The sequence below is a fragment of the Echinops telfairi genome, unplaced genomic scaffold (assembly GCF_000313985.2).
Source record: "Echinops telfairi isolate 266 unplaced genomic scaffold, ASM31398v2 ScPeMD7_7458;HRSCAF=8496, whole genome shotgun sequence".
Classification (NCBI taxonomy): Eukaryota; Metazoa; Chordata; class Mammalia; order Afrosoricida; family Tenrecidae; genus Echinops; species Echinops telfairi.
Genome location: NW_022111358.1, coordinates 33,893,478 through 33,913,986, shown reverse-complemented (window position 1 = coordinate 33,913,986; position 20,509 = coordinate 33,893,478). Strand labels below are relative to the sequence as shown.

Here is a 20,509-nt window from a genome sequence, read left to right as displayed (position 1 = left end):
GGGGTCTTAAAGGTTGAAGATAAACAAGCGGCCATTTAGCTCAGAAGCAACAAAGCCCACATGGAAGAAGCACACTAGCCTGTGTGATCAGGAAGTGTCAATGGGATCAGGTATTAGGCATCTAAAATCCAGAATAAAACCATACCCAAGGTGAATGGTGGGGCCAGGGGCATGGAGTAGAGATCCAAAACCCATATGTAGACAACTGGACATCCCCTCACAGAGGGGTCCCAGGGAAGAGATGAGCCCGTCAGGGTGCGGTATAGCACCAATGAATCACACAACTTTCCTCTAGCTCTTTGGTGCTTCCTTCCCTCCACTATCATGACCTCAATCCTACCTGACAAATTGAATTAGACCAGAGCATGCACACTGCTACAGATAAGAGCCCGAAACCCAGGGGATACAGGATAGATAAACCCCTCAGGGCCAATAAGGAGAGTAGAGACACCAGGAGGATTAGAGGAGGGTCGGGGAGAAAAGGGGAATTGATCACAAGGATTAATCTAGAACCTCCTCCCATGGGGATGAATAACGGAAAAGTGGGTGAGGGGCGATGGAGGATGATGTAAGATATGGAAAAAATAATCTATAACTTATCAAGGATTCATGAGGGAGGGGTGGGGGGGAAGGAGGGGGAAGAAATGAGGAGCGGATATCAGGGGCTCAAGTGAGAAGAGAATGCTTTGAAAATGATGATGGTGGCATATGTGCAAATGTGCTTGACACACTGGAGGAATGTATGGATTATGATAAGAGATGTAAGAGCTCCCAATAAAAGTATTTTTAAAATATACCAGAAACCTCACAGGTGGGTTAACAATTATAAATTATTATTTATAAAGGCAAACAGTAGGGTTTTAGAGTCAAGTGTTTTATTTACAAATCTTGCATAGGACACTTAAAATATTTCAAATTAAATTCCTGCCAAAAGCCTGGATCTTAATTTTTTTCCCCAATGTTGGTGATGAATTTTATTCTACTTTCATAGCAGAGCCCAGTACCAGCAACAGCATGCCCTCTCTGCCTCTTTAAGCCAGTCACTCTCTGAACTTCTAAGTGGGCCCATTGATGTTTCTGACCTGTCACTCTGTAAAGCTTTCAACCCAAACCGCTCTGAAAGTACAGCAGAATTCAATGATTCTGACTCTGGCATTTCATTGAGCACAAGTCCCAGCATGCCATCACTGGAACACTCAGTGGAATCTTCCATCTATGCAGATACACCTCTTAGCTTCAGTGATTCTTTTTCTCCTGAATTTTTAGAACCTTCTGCTACCATATCCACTACTTCCACCACCAGATCCATAACCACCATCATAAGGACTGCCAGAGCTTCTTCCACCAAAACTACCCCCCCTTTCATGTGTCCATAATTTGATTGCTATTGTCCACTGTAATTTCCAAAGTCATTATAGTTACCACCACCATAGCTACCACTGCCAAAATGTCCTCCTTCATTGTAACCATCATATCCTCCACCTCCACCACCATAGCCTCCTCTTCCACCAAAGTTCCTACCACGGCCAAAGTTCCCTCCACCACCTTCCTCCACAACCCATAAATTTGCCAGATCCACCTCCACAACCTCTGTGATCCAGCAAAATGCATATCTTGGTTTGAAAGAGCCTTTTTCACTTCACAATTATGCCCATTAATAGTGTGGCATTTCTGAACAACAATTTTATCAACTGTATCATGATCATCAAAAATTACAAAGGCAAATCCTCTCTTTTTCCCACTCTGCCTGTCCTTCCATGACTTCTGTGGTTTCAATCTTGCCATACTTTTCAAAGTAGTCTCTCAAATTATATTCTTCTGTGTCTTCTTTTATACCACCAACAAAAATTTTCTTCACTGTTAAATGGGCACCAGGTTTTATAGAATCCTCTCTTGAAACAGCTCTCTTTGGTTCCACTACACGCCCATTAACCTTTTGTGGCCGTGCACACATTGCTGCATCCACCTCTTCAACACAGGAGTAAGCCACAAAGCCCCTGGAACATTTTGTTTGGGGGTCTCTCATTTTCACACAATCTGTGAGTGTGACCCATTTCTCCAAATGTTCTCTTAAGCTACCATCTGTAGTTTCAAAGCTCAGACTACCAATAAACAGTTTTCACAACTGCTCTGGTTCCTTTGGATCATGACCCTCCTCCCCCTGGTGGCAACGATGGCCGGAGTCAGGCTGGGGGCCCTGGGGTCTTATTTTTATGATAACTTTTCACTCACCTGTGAAAGCCTTTAATCCATCCAACAACTTTCTCATTGTAACTTTCCCCCAGGCTGTAAAAAGAAATATAAATATTAAAATTGGAAGAACTCAGACCAGAGGTACAGCCAACATGCAGTCAGTTTATAACTTTCAGTGATAAACAATAAAAATGTTTCTTTTATCAAAAAGACTGTGATTGGTGAATTGTTTGTTACTGCAACTGTACTAACCTTAGCTAACTGATAAAGCAATTAGAATCATAAGTGCAAGCAGGCCTTAATAACAGCACCTATACTGTGTAGTGATATCTCTGGCTGGACTAAAAAACCAAAGTGCAGATTATATAAACATAAATATATATTCTTTACAAATATATATTCTGCAAATGATACATACGCTGCACAAAGGTAATCAGTAGCAACAATGACACTAAATGAAATAGAAATTGAATGAATAGGTTAAATATAAGCACTGACACCAAAGAATTTTGCTAGGTTAAAATGCCTTATTTTGCTCATTTGGGATAGAATTACTTAGTTATTCATTCACTCCAGAGTGTCTCCAGACCATTCAGAGGCAGTGGAAGGCCTGGGAAGCAGCCCTTGTACCATGGAGGTTGACCCAATAGAAGGGAATCCTACTGCTGCGTGGAGGATATAGGCCATGCATGCTGCCTGAATCCTTCATTGCTCTTGGCCTGATAGTTGCCAGCTTCTATTAGGACTTCATGGCAAAGGGAGTGGGTGCCAGGACTGTCCTTCTTTCTTTCCTCCCTTCTGTGTTCTTGTCTTGTGCTAATTGACTGGATGAAAAGGGATGAAGTAGGGACAATGACCATTTTAATGGATCAAACTGACTGCCATCGAGTCTCTTGCCACTCAGTGACCCGGAAGGGCAGAGCAGAAGTGCACTGTGGGTTTCTGACGCTGTCAGTTTTCATGGGAGGAGCTGGTAGGTTCCAATCACTGACCTTGTGGTTAGCAGCCCCAACCAACACTTAACCTACTTCGCCACGAGGGCGTCTCATACTAACAACATATAGTGGTGGGCATTGAAAGCATTCCTCAACTTTAGCACTCTCTCTTCTCCTGGTCATTTTGTATAAATGTGTCCTCTACCTTTATTCTATTGTATTTCACTCCTTTCTGCCCTCTTATTTGTTTCTTCCCCAACTTTTCCAGATCTGGTAGTGATAGTGAATAAACTTATCATCCCTGCTTACTGTTCAAGTGAGGTCAAGTTACATCTTGAGCCAATAAAAATGCTAAAAGAATATTAGTCCTTAGTTGCTTTCTAGTTTTTTATACATTTCTAATTGCCTGCCTAAAACAAATAAACGTTTAATGGGTTTATTGGTACTTATATACAAGGTTTTCCTAAGTAGTTAAAAAATATCTTAAAGGATCACCGTCAATGGGCAGGTTCCTTTTCAGATCAGTAATTTCTTCTTCTGTGAGTTTAAATCCCAGGTTTTCCACAATTTGGTCCAGTTTTCTGACATCAAGAATCCCTCCTTCAGAAAACAAGAGGACTGTGAGCAAAAGCATATAGAGCCATAGCTTTCCATTACTATGTTTAGCATGAAGATCAAAGCTCCAAAGTACAGAGGGGCTATAGTGCTGTGAAAACTAAGACACCCTCCCTTAGTCAGAACTTGAGAGCAGACTTACACAATACCCACTCTTAAAGGGGCTTAGTCATGAACAAGTTTATTGTAATGGGAAAATTAATTTAACATTTTTTACCAATAAGTGGATTCATTTTTATTTACTTTACCAGATTAGTTATTTCAGCACTTAACTAATTGCTTGAATAATTTTCCTTTCATTTCACTGTTGAAATATAGACCTGGGGACTGTGTTGTACCCTACCAAATGGGAGAAGTTTCCAAAAAGTTAAATGTGAAGATATGTCATTAATTGAGCTCTATAGGGAGATTGGAATGGCATCCACATTTAAAGAAGTTGGTAAGATTCACATTTTCATATCTAGAAAATAGTATATGTGCTTCTTAGATTTATCTGGTTTTCAATAGGCTTTTAACTTACGACTAAGAGACTTCAAATCATCCAGTAATCTGTTCTTGTAGATTTTACTACTAGCTGCAAGAAACATAAATCAGGTTACACACAAGGGATATGGAGATTCACCAGTTCAGCAAAAGCCACAATTTAAGATAAGGGGAATCTGTAATTTGCTCTAAAAGTTTCTAAATAAATTTTTTTTTAAAGAGGATGTTGCTATTCAACATAGCACATCCATTCGAATGTTGGAACCTAAGAATATTGTTGCTAGCCATCTACCTTGTGACACCTCAACACTGTTTAAAAAAAAATTCCTTTGTTAAATATTAACTAAAAATTCATGGCCACTCGTGCTCAGTGAAAATCTTTCTGAGAACAAATAAATCAAAATGGCTATTATTGCCAACTATAGACTTTGACTAAAATCAAGGACTTTATCAGTGTTCTAACTATGAAAGCTTTCCAAAAAGAACAACCTGGCAGTTTGAAATGTTTGAGATTCGCCATGTTAGATTCAACCAGTTCTTATCAGACAAGTATAACTATGGGTCCAGTGATAAAAAGACTCCTGATTTGTACAATTATCCTCCAGTTACAGACATGCCTCAAAGTTAATCATTATGACTTCGTTACTGAACAGCCCCTCACTACCTTCAAACACTCTTCGCTGCTTGATGGAGACCTGGCTACTGTCCGCTTGCAAACAGTTTTTGTTGAATAAACCCTCAATAAACTCATTCATGAAACATTTCCTTTTTACAACTTTCTGTCTGATAATTTCCTTTTTCTGATATTTTATACAATTTCTTCACAATAGACTCAAGGATGATAAAATATATTTCTTAATCTTGAGGTCCAAATTTGTAAATAAAGAAACAGCTAAATTCCAACCTTAAAAATATATAATTAATAAATATTTTAAGATGAGAAGGAATCATTCATTTCCTTTAAAAGTAGTTTATATGTAATTTACGTAAGTTTACATAAATGAATAAATTGGATTATATAATATACAAATGTTCTTTTAAAGTCTAATTTTTCTTCATTTTAAAATTTCTCTTCTTCTCCCTTCCACTTCAGTCCATAAGTCCCTAGGTAACTAATGCTCCAAGCTGTAATATATCTCTTTATGTTAAGAATGTGTGTGTGTGTGTGTGTGTGTGTGTGTGTGTGACAGAGAGAGAGAGTATTTGGACTTGGGAAAATTATTTTAAGAGTATTTTGGTGCCATCAAAGTGGAATATTATATAAATATTCACACACAAGATTTTTTAATTTTATGTTTCATATTATGGTCATATTGATATTTTAAATACTTACAATCAACTGGTAGATTTTTTATTAGCTTCACAAGTTCCTTATCTGTGACTGTTATCCCCATATTCTGAAGAACATTTTCCAGATCACTGATATCAACCTCTCCTCCTTCAACATAATTGAGGTGATAGATTAGCACATTGTCAGAGATTTAATATCTCTAAAGACATGAAAGATAACTGATCTTCTTATTCCGTTTCAGCTACATTATTTTCATGAGCTTCTAGGAAAGCACAATGAAACCTGTTCAGCATTATCAATGGTTGCCATAGAAACAGACTTTCTTCTTTACCCTTAATGCAAGGATAGGCATAATGATATGCTTTGTATGATGTCTCTTTAGATGTTGTTAAGTATATCATCCAAATATTTTCTTAGGCTATCATCTCTCCCTTAGTCTCTTAATGAAGAATATATTTATGAAAGTATCATTTGATGTGCCAATTTAAACTTTGATTTTGAAATCAGGATTACAGAATATAATTGGCAAATGTTCAAAAACAACAGACTTTATTACAAGATGATTAAATTGAAATTTTAGTGCTATTGTGCAACTATTATAAATTACAAGGGAAAGGGCAAAATAAAAAGATAATGAAGGAATAATGGGGCTTTATAATAATATAATTTGGTATCCAGGCATTAGACTTCTAATTCACCTGTAGTAGTATCCACTGCTTCCTTCAACATAACAAGACCAACCTTCTCATCAGCTGTAAGGAAAAAAAATCTTGATTAGGATGTGGACAACATTACAAAATGATAAGGGAGATAAATTAGAAAACATATTCTACTTATATTTTATTTGAGCCAACTCAAAGTTTATATGCAATGAGTAACAAGAGTTTCTATGGTAGTTGTAACCTTGACTCAGGAAAACTACATTGTTCTTTTTTAGGTTGTAGAAATGTTAGAATAGACTAATAGGGTTGGTAGGAATCTCTGGCAGCTGTTATTTTGGGGACAAAGTATTCACAGGAATTATGATGAAAAATACTCCAGCTTTTATGCATTGTCTATCTTTACTAGTGACAGGAACCCTGGTAGTATAGTGGTTATGCATTGGGCTGAGATCTGCTGGGCTGGTAGTTCGAAGCTTCAGCAACTCCATGGGAGAAAAACTGGGTATTCTACTCCCATAAATAGTTACAGTCTTGGAGACCCACAGTATTGACTCAATGTCAAACTGCTTGGTTATTTTTACTAGTACTTAAAAAATATTTCAACTACAACACAGACTAGCTAGTGATACATATGTTTTCAATTTTATCTTTCCAATGTATCTATCAAGTTTGGGTATGTATCTCTAACTTATCTTTTGGAAAAATAAAACACTAGTTAAAGACATAGAGGCAGAAAAACATGTGAATTGTTCAAATACCAAGTAGATTTGATCAAGCCTATAGTACTCTCTAAATAACTGACAAGGCATATTCCTGGTGGTCCAGTGGGTTAGGCATTGGGCTGCCAACTGCAAGGTCCAAACCCACCAGTTGCTCTGTGGGTAAAGTTAAGGTTGTTTACTTCTGAAAATTTTTACAGAAAGCCTGTGTAGGGTCGCTATGAATTTGGTTGGCTGAATGGCACGAAATTATGGGAACCCAAAATGTCAGTTTGTCGAACTGTGGTGATTTGCATGTTGCTGTGATGATGGAAGCTAGGCCACCAGTATTTCAAATATCAGCAGAGTCACCCATGATGGACAGGTTTCCATAGAATTTCCAGATTTAGACTAAGAGAAAAGAACAGGTGGTCTATTTCTGAGGGATTATCCACTGAAAATTCAGGATTAGCAGCAGAATATTGTCTGATGTAAAGATGAGCCCTTCAGGTTGGAAGGCACTCAAAATATGGCTGAGGACGTGCTGCCTCATCAAGATAGAGTTGACCTAATGCCATGGCTGGAGTAAAACTTTCAGAATTTTCATTTACTAATGGGTCAAGAACTCAAAATCAGAAGAAACAGCAGTAAATCCCCATTAATAATCAGATAATAGGAGGTATGAAGTATGAATCTAGGAAAATAAGAAGTCCTCAAAAATGAAATGTAATGCATAAAAATTGATATTGTAGGCACTCGGTGAACTGAAATGGACTGGTATTGGCCAGGAATAACAAATGAAAGACAAAAGGCATCACACTAACCATCTTCAGAATAATTTCAAAACCTGTATATGATAGGACAATACACAATGCACCTATAGGGAAAGTTCAGTTAATACAACTAGTATTCAAGTTTTCACACCAATTACTAAAGCCAATGATAAAAAAAACCAGACAAACAAAAAAGATAGAATATGTTTACAAGCTTCTTCAGCCTGAAATTGACCAAACATTCAACCAAGATGCATTGATTATTACTGGTGATTGGAATGTGAAAGATGGATATAAAAAAGGACCATTAGCGGAAATTATGGCTTTGGTGATAGAAACAAAGCTGAAGATCACATGATAGATGTGGAACAATGCATTTTGTCCAATATAAATTGACCTCACCAGATGGAATCCACAGGAATCAAATTGATTACATCTGTGGGAAGAAGTGATGAAGAAATCCAGTATCATCAGCCAGAACAAGACTGGGGGTTGACTGTGGAACAAATCATCAATTGCTCATATACAAGTTTAGGTTAAAGCTGAATAACTTTAAAACAAATCCATAGGACCTAAACTATGACTTTGAATATAGTCAACCAGAATTTAGAGACCATCTCAAGAACAGATTTGGTACACTGAAAATCCGTGCCAGAAGACCCGACAAGCTATGGGATGGCGTCAAAACGTCATACATGAAGAAAACAAAAGGACGTGAAACATACAGGAGAAAAAGTTGCCATCATGAGTCTCTGAAATGTGCCTTTGAATGTAGAGTAGCCAAATCAAGTGTAAGAAATGAGGAGTAAAGAGCTGAACGGAAAACTTTAAAGGGCAGCTCAAGAAGACAAAGGAAAGCAGTAATATGAAATTTTTCAACCCCTGGAATGAGGAAACCAAAAGGAAAGAACACATTCAGCATGTCTCAAGCAGAACAAACTGAAGAAAAAAATCCAAGCCTCAGACAACAATATTGAAGGATTCTATGGTCTAAATATTACATGATGCAAGAAGCATCTTCAAAAGAAGATGGAAAGAATACATGGGCTCACTGTGCCAAAAATAAGTGAACATCATTCTCACATTTCAAGAGGTAGAATATGATCCAGAACCGAGGTATTGAAGGAAAAAAAAACCCAAGTTGCACTGAAGGATTTAGTGAAAAACAAGGCTCCAGGAATTGATGGAATACCAATTGAAATGTTTAAAAAACGGATGTAGCACTGTAAGCACCCACTAGTCTATGCCAAGAAACTTGGAAGACAACTACTTGGCCAATCAGTTGGAAGAGATCTATATTTTTGCCTATTTTAAAAAAAGGTAACCCAGCACAATGTGGAAATTATTGAACAGTATCATTCTTAGCACATGCAAGTAAAATTATCTCAAAGATAATTTTAAAAATGGTTGCAGTAGTACATCAACAAGGAGCTGTCAGAAATTCAAGCCAGATGCAGAAGAGGACATGCCATGGGAGATAGTATTGCTGCCAATAGATGGAACTTTTTCATCAAAGAGATAATAACTGAAAATAGAAGATTAGATAATAGTTCTCTGGGAGTTATATAAAAATGAAATGTGTAATGGATATTTCAGAATAGTATGGAAACCCTGGTGGCATGTGGGTTATGCACTGGACTGCTAACCTCAAGGTAAGCAGTTCTAAACCACCAGCTACTCCACAGGGGAAAGATGAAGCTTTACAAAATATTTACAGTCTACTCTGGCCTATAGTCAATAGAAGTTGGAATCACCTTGATGGCAGTGAATTTTTGGTTTGGTTATTGGTGAGGCATAATAAGTATCTAGTGAGGGTATTACCAATACGGAACTTCCACCATTGTTTATGCCATTTCCCAAAACTTTTATTCTGCTCCATGTCCATTTCAAAGGAGCTTTGATGGCCCTACTGGGTAAGCACTGGACAACTAACCACAAGGTTGGAGGTTAAAATTGAGCAGGTCTGAGGCAGAGAAATGAGACTCCCTGCTCCTGTAGTGATTTCCGGTCTCAGAAGGCCTACACAGGGTCTCTACAAGTCAGAATCCACATGATGGGATGGGCTTGGGTATTTGAGTGTTCATTTCATAAGTTAAGAATGGTATCTATATTTTTAGCAATGATAAAACCACAGAAGAAGTGACTATGGATTTCTGGAACTAAAAAAAAACCAAAAACTATTATTACACTGAGCTATCACTTCATTTTGGCAAAGTTCACCAGTATTCCTGGTTTTCTCCCATGATGTAGAATTGTACATTGTAATGGTTGCCCAGTCAGAATACTTTTCCTGGCTTCTCCTACCCCTTGCTGGAAAGCAATACAACTACTTCTCAAAAAAGGAACTGTAATAGAAACAATAGACCTCCTACCTCTTACTCTCCTCTCTATCTCATCAGTTAGATATAGGCAATGGAAATGATAAAGGAACCCAAGATGAAAAAACATGTATCGTTATCTTATTCAAGAAGTGTGACTACACACCAACCAACATACTTGATTGTATTCATCATTTTATGTTTTGGATTTTTTTAAAAAGAAGCTTAGATCATCTTAACTCATATATAATTCCATTTAAACAAAATTATTGGTATTCTCTAATACAAGTCTAACAATACGAGGGGGTAGCACAAAAAAATGGAATTTTTTTTCAAAAGCTATTTAATTTTACAAAACAACCTTATCATCTTCAAAGTACTCCCCATTAACTTAATACATTTGTCAAATCTGTGATTCCTTTCTTGGAAACATTTTGCAAACTCATCTGTTAGGATTGCTGACACACCGCCCTCATTTTTTTATCACCTCTTCTGCATCATCAGATCGCTGTTCTTTCATGTTCTTCTTCATCCAAGGAAACAAAAAGAAGTTTCATGAGCGAGGTCAGGTGAGTCAGGTGTGTGAGGAAAGAGAGGCATGCTGTTTTTGGCCCAAAAGTGGCACACTGAGATAGCTGCTTGAGTAGGTGCATTGTCTTGGTGCCAAAACCAGTCCCCTGTATGCCACAAATCAGGCCTTTTTTGGTCACATACTGTTACATAATCTTTTCAGAACCTTTAAATAGAAAGCTTGATTAACAGTCTGACCTGGTGGAATGAACTCCAAAATGCACTATGAGTCAACATTTTCATCCATTCGGGAAGTTGACTGATGTCCGAACAAGGTTAGTCATCAATCAACATTTCACTTTTTTTCCCCCTTCTTCTTATTTTATTGGGGGCTCTTACATTTCTTATCACAATCCATACAATTCATCCAGTGTGTCAAACACATTTTCCCTTTTGCTACCATCATCATTTTCAAAGCATTCTCTTCCCATTTGAGCCCCTGATATCAGCTCCCCATTTCTTCCCCCTCCCTTTCCTGCCCGCCGGCCCTCAAGAACCTTTGATAAGTTATAGATTAATATTTTCATGACATTCCACCTTTTTTGAAACATGAAAACCACTTGTACACTTGAGTTTTTCCCATAGCGCTGTCCTTGTAAGCTGTGTTCAACATCACAACAGTTTCCGAGGCATTTTCCCAGAGCAAAAACCAAAATTTCGCAGTTGCACACTGTTTTAAATTGGCCATCACACACACACACACACACACACACACACACACACACACGCACAAAGAAGTTTGAGAGAAGCTGCTTTTATGAAAAATTTCACTTCCCAGGTAATGCCACTGGGCGAACTAACTCAGAGTGAGTTGCTTGATGCTTGCCTAGCAGGAAAAATGCTTACTACGCAAGTGCTGCTCCACCCAGCGCATTTCCGGTTTTTAGGGGGTACTCCGCGCGTATATATTCCTTTCTAAGACCTTAGTATCTATAAGGCTCACCAGTAAGCGGCAGGTTTTCTGTCAGACTATCTCGCTCTTTTTCTGTGAGTTCAACCTCCAGGTTTTTCAGAACAGTGTCTAGATTGTTGACGCTAACCATTCCTCCTTAGGAGAGAAGCAGGGAATGACCAGGGAGGGAAAAAAACATTTATTTCAACATAGTTATACATTTAGACATTAATGTTATTGTAGATGCATTTTATTATGATAAAAATATAGTTGCATCACTTATTTGTATGAGTGAATAGGCATTCAAGGTTGACTCGGCAAATCACCTAAAATAATGATGAATTAGAAAAAAAAATTTTTTAATTGAAGCATCACTTAGAGGGCTGTGTTTAAGATTACTATATGTAGTACTGAGCAATAATAAATTGTCAAAACAGAGGGCCAAACATATAGGATAGGGAGATAGTGTCCCCATGGGGCATAAAGGAGACATGAAAAGAAATTCTATGCAGGTCTGTCCCCAAAACAAAGTCAAAGGAACATAGAATGATAATTCACACATCATACTAATGTTCCACTTTATTTCTACATGTAAAAACAATAATTAAATACGATAACAAATAGTTCTAATGATAGCTATTATAATTATATCTAATAGTAGCTCAGCATACTCTGAATAACACATGTTGCTGATTGCCATTATCTCTAAGGCATGAAATGTGAGGAAAGAGACGCTGGTGGCACAATGGTTAAGATCTCAGCTACCACACAAAAGGAAAACGGTTGGAACCACCAGCTGCTCAGTGGGAGAAAGATGTGGCAGTTCATTTCTATAAAGATTTTCAGTGTTGGAAACCCTATGGGGCAGTTCTATTTGAGCTAGAGTTAATTCATAAGTTTGGAAAATCGAGAGACACTGCCACCTGCAGGTGATTCCTTTCAAAAACTATATATTAAGCTGTAAAACTTGTATTCTTTCTTCTATCCTCTCTAATTGTTTCTCTCCTATTGTTCGAAGGGTTGACAGGAGGAGAAAGAAGCAGTTTATTCTGAGCCTATTTATCACCCTACATTAAAAAGAAATAATGGGTCATCAGAAAAGAACATACAGAAAATAAAGAGCCTTGGAATAAAATAATTCATATCGTTTTGGGGAAATTCATAGAAAACTGGCTAATGTGCTCTATAACACTTGCTGTATATAAGATTTCAATGTATCCTATAGGTTGCCTGTTAGATATATTGATTCCTTACAAAGATTGTTGTTGTAAGGTGCCACCGAGTCAGTTCTGACCCACAGGGATCCTATGCACAACAGATAAGACACTGCCCGGTCCTGTCTATCCTCACAATTGTTCATGTGCCTGAGCCCATTGTTGCAGTCACTGTGGCAATCCATCTGCTTGAGGACCTTCCTCTCTTTCGCTGCCCCTCCCTTTTACCAAGCACGATGTCTCTCTAGGGTCTAGTCTCTCATAACAACATGTCCAAAGTAAGAAAGATGAAGTCTTGCCATCCTTTCCTCTCAGGAGCACTCTGGCCGTACTTCTTCCAAACAGATTTATTTGTCCTTTTGGCACTCTGTGGTACTTTCAATATTCTTCACCAGTGTCACAATTCAAATGCAATAATTCTTCTTAGGTCTTCTTTATTCAATGTCCAGCTTTCATATGCATATGAAAAATCAAAACAAAACAAAAAATCTCTGAATGCTGTTGAGTCAATGTCGACTCAGCAACCCTGTAAGACAAGGCAGAACTGCCTCTCTGGGTTTCCCAGACGGGAACTGTTCCTCTCTCACTGCCATTGAGTCACTGCTGACTTAGAGTGACTCTGCTGTTTGTTTTCTAAACTGTAACTATTTATGGGAGTAGAAAGTCCAGTCTTTCTCCCTTTGAGCCGCGGGTGGTTTCAAACTGCCGATCATATGGACCCCACTATACCACCAAGGTTTTATGGGAGTAAAAAGTCCTGTTTCTCTCCCAAAGAGAGACTGGTGGTTTCGAAGTGCTGATCTTGTAGTCAGCAGTCCAACACATTGAAAATACCATGTCTTGAGTCAGGTGCACCTTACCCTTAAAGTAACATCCTTTCTTTTCCATACTCTAAAGCAGTAGTTCTCAACCTTCCTAATGCTGCTACCCTTTAATACAGTTCCTCATGTTGTGGTGACCCCCCCAACCATGAAATTATTTTTGTTGCTACTTTGTAACTGTAATTTTGCTACTGGTATGGATCGGGCGACCCCTGTGAAAGGGTCATTCAATGTCCCCCAAAGGGGTCACAACCCACAGGTTGAGAATCGCTGCTCTAAAGAGGTCTTATGCAGATTTACCTACTATAACTCATTTTTTGAATCTCTGGTGCCTCCATGAGTATTGATTATGGATCCAAGTAATACAAAATCCTTGACAACGAACCTTTTCTCCGTTCATCAAGATGTACCTATTGGTCAAGTTATGAACATTTTGGTTTTCTTTGCATTGAGTCATAATCCATACTGAAGGCTGTAATCTATTATCTTCATCAGCCCTAAGTCCTCCTCACTTTCAGTAAGAAAGGTTGTATCATTAGCATATTGCAGATTATTAATAAGCTTTCCTTCAATCTTGATGCCACATTCTTCATCATATAATCCAGTTTACTTGGTGATTTCCTCAGCATACAGATTGAATAAGTATGATGGGAGGATACAACCCTGTAGGTCAACCCTTCTTTATTTTAAATCATGCATTATTCCCTTGTTCCATTCACTCACCTGCCTCGATCCATGTACAATTTCTGCATGAGCACAATGAAGTGTCCTGGAATTCCCATTTGCCTCAAGATTATCCATAGTGTATTCTAATCCACATAGTCTAATGCCAAGGCATAGTCAATAAAGCACAAGTAAACATCTTTCTGATATTTTTTGCTTTGAGTCAAGACCCATCTGATATCAACAATGATATCCCTGTTCCATATCCTCTTCTGGATCTGGCCTGAACTTCTGGCAGCTACCTGTCAATAAACTGCTGCAACCATCAATGGATGATCTTTGGCAAAACTTTACTTGCATGTGATAGCAAGGATATTCTAAAGTTTGAGCATTCTGTTGATTCACCTTTCTTTGGAATAAGCACAAATATGGACCTCTTCCAGTCAGTTGGTCAGTTGGCCAAGTAACTGTATTCCAAATGTACTGGCATAAATAAGAGCATGCTTGCAGAGTTTCATCAGCTTGTTGAAACATTTAATTTGGTATTCCACCAATTCCTGGAGCCTTGTTTTTGGCAAATGGCTTCAGTGCATCTTAGACTCCTTCCTTCAACAATATTAGCTCTTGCTCATATGCTACCTCTGAAATGGTGGAATGTCAACGACAAAGATATAGGTGATTATAGTAAAGAACTGTGTAATAAATGTGTAACTAAATATAGGACTATTGACACAAGCCAAATCTAATGATATAAATGTACATGTTGATTATTTTTAGAAGATCTTTATGCTAACTAGATGCGTTACATACCATTGATAGACATCACACCTTCCAATAATCTTTTCAGAAAAACTTTTCCAGCACCTATGAGAAAAGGCACAGTTCATAGCATGAGAAAAAGAATGTAGTCAGGCATAAAGTCATGGAACAGCTGGGTGAAAAGTTTCTTATGCTTTCCCTGGAAAATCTGGCCAGCCTTCCCATGAAATAAAAACCATCATAGGACAAAGAAGCTTGTCTTAGTGAAAAAAAACAACCTCTGCAGTGTCTGGGGACTGAGAAACCTGCAAGGAAGACTCTGTTCAGAGACAGCCACTGCTCCTTGGTGTCTCTTCACTTCTGGCTTCTCCTTTGCCTTCCTCTTATTTGTCTCTCACTAGTTCCCACCCTCTCCTTCGTGGCAGTTAGGCCTCTCGGTTATCTGAAAGGTAAGATTACTTCATCTGCATCAGCTCTGATGGCAACATTCAAGGTTGAAGAGCTTGGTGACCTGAAGCTACATCTTTCTGACAGTGACTGTGTCTTCCCCGGCCATTTCAGCACTTCATAGAAGAAATAATTAAAACAACAACATCTTAGAACTGCTTACAACAACTTAAAGACCAAACTCCCTGGGAGGCCCCAGTGGCATATATGTGACTTACCGTCTATTGGCAGAGTTTCTAGCAGTGTCACAAGCTCTCCTTCTGTGAGTTCAACCCCCATGTCTCCTAGCATATTCAGCAGATCATTGACATCAACCTTTTTTCCTTTAAAAAAGATAGAAATGTCAATGCTTGGCAGTTGTTGGAACCATGTAATAATTCCAAATAATAAAATTTTCATGGTCTGTGCTATATCACCTGCAACCGGCAGTAGTGAACAGGGAGAACATAACACAACACAGAAATATAGGAAACCACGCACAGATCTTTGTTCCTCAATTTCATAAACAAGAGACTGTCTTGGTGATGGATGTAATGCAACAGAGAAAATTTTGTTTTGAAGATTGGCCGGGACATTAGAGTAATATAGTTGTGACAGGAGTGTTAAATTTTGCATTTATTTCCCTTCACAGTGGTGCTAATACTTTTGCACTGTACTATGCTTATCAAAATGTGATATCTTGATATTGGTGAAATAAATCCTATTATTAATTTATTTAAAAATTTTCCACACCTTTCATTCAGAATTTTAGTTGCATATTTTGTGTTTGAATATTTTAAATCTAATTATGTAAGGTAAACTCCAGCATAAGACTTTGAAAGGAAGTATTTGATGATAAAGTAGTAAAATAACAATATAACAGATTGAGTAAATTGGAAATTTTTTTAACTTAATATGTTTTTATAATACATGTCCACTCACCAGTAAATGTTTGCATCACATCTAACAAAAATTTCAATTTAACTTTTCCATTATCTGTTAAGAAAAACATAAATACAGATTTTACAATGACTTGCATGACAAATATGAATGGAAAAAAAGGCAAAATTTATGTTCTCAAAAATGCTCCCTTTCATCCCTTCCCATTAGTCAGAACGTTTAGATTGTAATTGCTACTGTTTTGATTTATATGGAACTCTGCTGGCACAGTGGTTAAGTGCTCCAATACTAACCTAAAGGTTGGCAGTGTGAACCTACCAGACACACTGTAGGAAAAGATATGTCAACAAAGTAACAGGTTTGCTCTGTCTAGGGGTGCTGTGAGTTGGAATAGAATCAACAGCAGTGCTGATTTTTGTTTGTAATTCATTGTGAAAAAGGAAATGATGCCTCTGGAAGTTAAAGCTAAGAAACCAAATTGTCACCTTGTGTATGGGGCCTGTTTTATGCATTACTATGCCTTCGAAAACTCTCCACTCTTTACCTCAAGCACTGGGATTAGGTTTTACAATTACTCTATGGAGCTCTGCTGGTACAATGGTTAGAGCTGGACTGCAAATTGCAAGGTCAGTCGTTCAAACCCACTAGCTGCACTGTGGGAGAAAGAAGAGGCTTTTGTTCCTAATGGCAGTAGGTTAAGACATACTAATGCTTCTACTTGGATTTTTAAAAGAATACTCTTATAAAATAATAATTTATAAAGAATTATAAACTGAATAAATCATTAAGTTCATGCACAAGTTCAAAAACAAAACAAAAGAATACTCTTATGTAATGGGAGAATAGTTCCTGATATTTTCCTACATTCTTATACCTTTGTTCTATATAATGAAATTAATCACCACTCCAGTGATTAGCGAGAGGTAATTTAAAATGTAAAAAAATCTATGTAAATGTCTTAAGTTATCAAAATGAAAGAATATAGCAAAGGTAGGATTAACTCAGAAAGTGGGGTATTCTAGAATTTTAGACTTATTTAACTAAAGGTTTTTGTGTGCAGAATATATTCTTGATTTTTGCCCTGCTGTAGACAACTGTTTAAATATAAGTTTCATGCTATTGAGAAATTATTTTACTTCTAACCCATGACATTATTTTTTAAAGTTACTAATAGTTTTAGGTGGTTTCACTGAGCATGTGTAATTAGAGGAATTCCTAGGAAAAAAGTATCAATTGTCTACATTGTTATTAAATCTAGGGAGAAAGAGATTTTTCTCATTTTCACCTGAATCTAACATAATAGATCATGATATTATTAATTTTTAAAGATATATTTACATATATTTATATAACATACAATTAAATTTTAGACTGTTTGTACCACAATTCAATTTTAGAACATCTTTGTCCTCCAAATGGAAACTTCATATCCATTAGCTTGCAGTCATGATTCCTTTGTCTCATCTACTGTCCTAGCCAGTCACAAATCTACTCCTTTTATAGATGTACTGAATCTGGCCTTTCAGAGAAATGGAATCATGCAACATGTGGCCTTTGTGACAGGCTTCTTTACATTTGCATGTTCTCACTGGTCCACTGCATTTCAGTCCTAATTCAGCTTGACCTATGTTTCAGAGTTTGTTTCTAGTTTATCAAAGGGGGCTTAAGCCCTTGGTTCATGGAGTCTGGCCTAGGAATTGGGATGTTATGTGGCTTTGTAAGTAGGGGACCATTCCATATATCCTTGCCTGGATACTAGAAGGCCCTAGACTCTGAGAAAGTGGGTGAACACTGTCACACATGCCTATGGAATGCACTCCTCATGGGAATCATTTCTCATCTTTGACATTGCTCTTTTCTTTTCCTATATTCCCCTTGTAACCTCCCTCCACATGCGTTTCATGCTACTTTGCCCCCAAGTGTTTGTTTTTTCCCCCTCACTGTTTTTCCTTTAAAATATATGGGTTTTTTTTATTATTGGGGGCTCTTACAGCTCTTATCACAATCCATTGTGTTTGACCCATTGTGTCAAACACATCTATACATATGTTGTCATCTTTTTCAAAACATTTTCTTTCTACTTGAGCCCCTGGCATCAGCTCCTCATTTTTCCCCCTCCTTCCCCCACCCTTCCCTTCATAATTTTTTTTTCCATGTCTTACACCGACCGCTGTCTCATTTCACCCACTTTTCAACTGGTCCTACCACCTTTTCAGCACTCTGTTGGATCCAAAATTAAAGGAGGTGCTAATGGACATTACTAATACAGACAAGTGAGGATATTACCTTATTTTCTCTCTGCATTCATTGCTAGGTTTTTGTAAATGGCCCCTCCCTGTGGGCCAAAGAAACTTTCAGAGGTGATTCCACAGAAGCTCACAGTCTCAGTTGTCCTGAGCAACTCAAAGGTTTAAATGCTCACCGTCCACAGGCAGGTTCTTTTTCAAATCTTTATTTTCCACTTCGGCGAGTTTCATTCCCATGTTTTCCAAAACACTGTCCAGATTGGTGACATCAACAACACCCACTTGAGGAAAAGAAAATAATATCAGCAAAACTGACTAACCGTAAGATATGACAAAGAGCAATGAACAAACGACTGTGCCTGATGGATGTCATTTTCACATGTAAGAATAAGGTCCAATGTGGTATGTTGTACAGAAACTATTAGTTATATGATTAGAATTAAAATTCCTTCCCAGTTTGGGGGAACAGTCAATATAATCATCTTTTTAAGGTTATTAGATAATGGCTACACCATTTTCAAAAACAGAAAATTAAAGTCTTATAGTGATGCAAAAAGTAAAGTTGTTCTTTTGTGTGTTTGTTTGTTTCTTGAACAAACTGATGGCTGTCTTTCCTCTGAGGAAATTTAGGTAATGTCTTCTCATTATTCCTTCACTTCTTAGGGTATAAACTATTACAGAGATACAAAACTGTTATGACCTCTGTTTATTTAAACTTCAGGAATAAATGTTGTAGATTCATGGATCAGGCTCTGAGTCTTTCCTTACTCCTAGTCTTCTCTCACTTTCCCCAGAGAAGTCTGTCTCAAATATAGTGTAGCTAGTCCCCAAGCATGTTTTTTACACATATATGAAATGATTTTATATAATTTTAAAGTTTATGTAAATAAAAATATCACAATGTGAGTTTCTTTTTCCCATTTACATTTTTCACTCAGCTTTTTTCTTTTTAAGATTTATCCAGGTCAAAACATGCAATGCTGTTTCATTCATTTGAATTATTGTTAACTCTTCTATTATTCTGTTAAGTCATCATGAATTTATCCAACCTAGACTATAAGTAGGAACCAATTCATGACCCTGAACACATAAATGAATATTTAGGTTACTTCTAATTATTTGCCATGACAAACAGCATTAAAAGATACATTGTGATTTATGTGTGGTTGTGGGCAAGAGAGTCCCTGGTATACACTTGGCAGTGGAATTATTAAAGTAGAATATGCACATCTTCACCTTCTTGAGATTTTGCCTAATTGTCTCTGCAAGTTTTGAATCAGTTTCTTTTCCTCCAAGCAGTGCCTGAGAATTTCTGTTTTTCCATATCCTTTCCAGCACTGCATATTGTTTGAGTTTTACCAGTTTTGTGAATCTTGTATGAGTGATGAGTTCTCTTATTTAGGAAGGCATATGCTTAGGAAAGATCTTAGAGACCTGCATTCACTCACATTTGGCTGAACAAGAAAGCAGAAAGTCAGACTATTTACTGTCAGAGTGTTAAAGGCAATGTGAAGATCTCGCAGCAAACCCAGAACATATATCAGCATAGGAATTAAATAAAACATCTGGCAAGTCAGCTGACCACCAAGCTTACTGAGCAGACACTTTGGAACAAGACTACTGAGTACAATGCTACTCCAAATATATGGGCTCTCCATGAGTTAGTATCAAGCTGATGGCAACTGGCTTGGATTTTTTTTCATATGCTCAATTATGTGCTTAGAAAGGATATACACTCTGTAGTTATTTGGTACAGGGTTTATGTAAGTACATTAGTTCAAGAATTTAAATCATACTGTTTAAATCATTGAAGACAAAGGTGAATAAGCAAATGTGGTGAAGAAAACTGATGGCGCCCAGCTATCAAAAGATATAGCATCTGGGTTCTTAAAGGTTTGAAGGTAAACAAGCGGCCATCTAGCTCAGAAGCAATAAAGCCCACATGGAAGAAGCACACCAGACTGTGTGATCATGAGGTGTCGAAGGGATCAGGGATCAGGCATCAACAGAAAAAAAAATCATATCATTGTGAATGAGGCAGGGGAGTGCG

At 37.5% G+C, this 20,509-nt stretch overlaps 1 pseudogene; it reads right to left on the bottom strand.

Annotated features, from left to right (window-relative positions):
• Positions 1–1,262: 1,262 nt before the first annotated feature.
• The window catches only part of LOC123522713, a 25,599-nt pseudogene continuing 6,352 nt past the window's right edge, over positions 1,263–20,509 (bottom strand).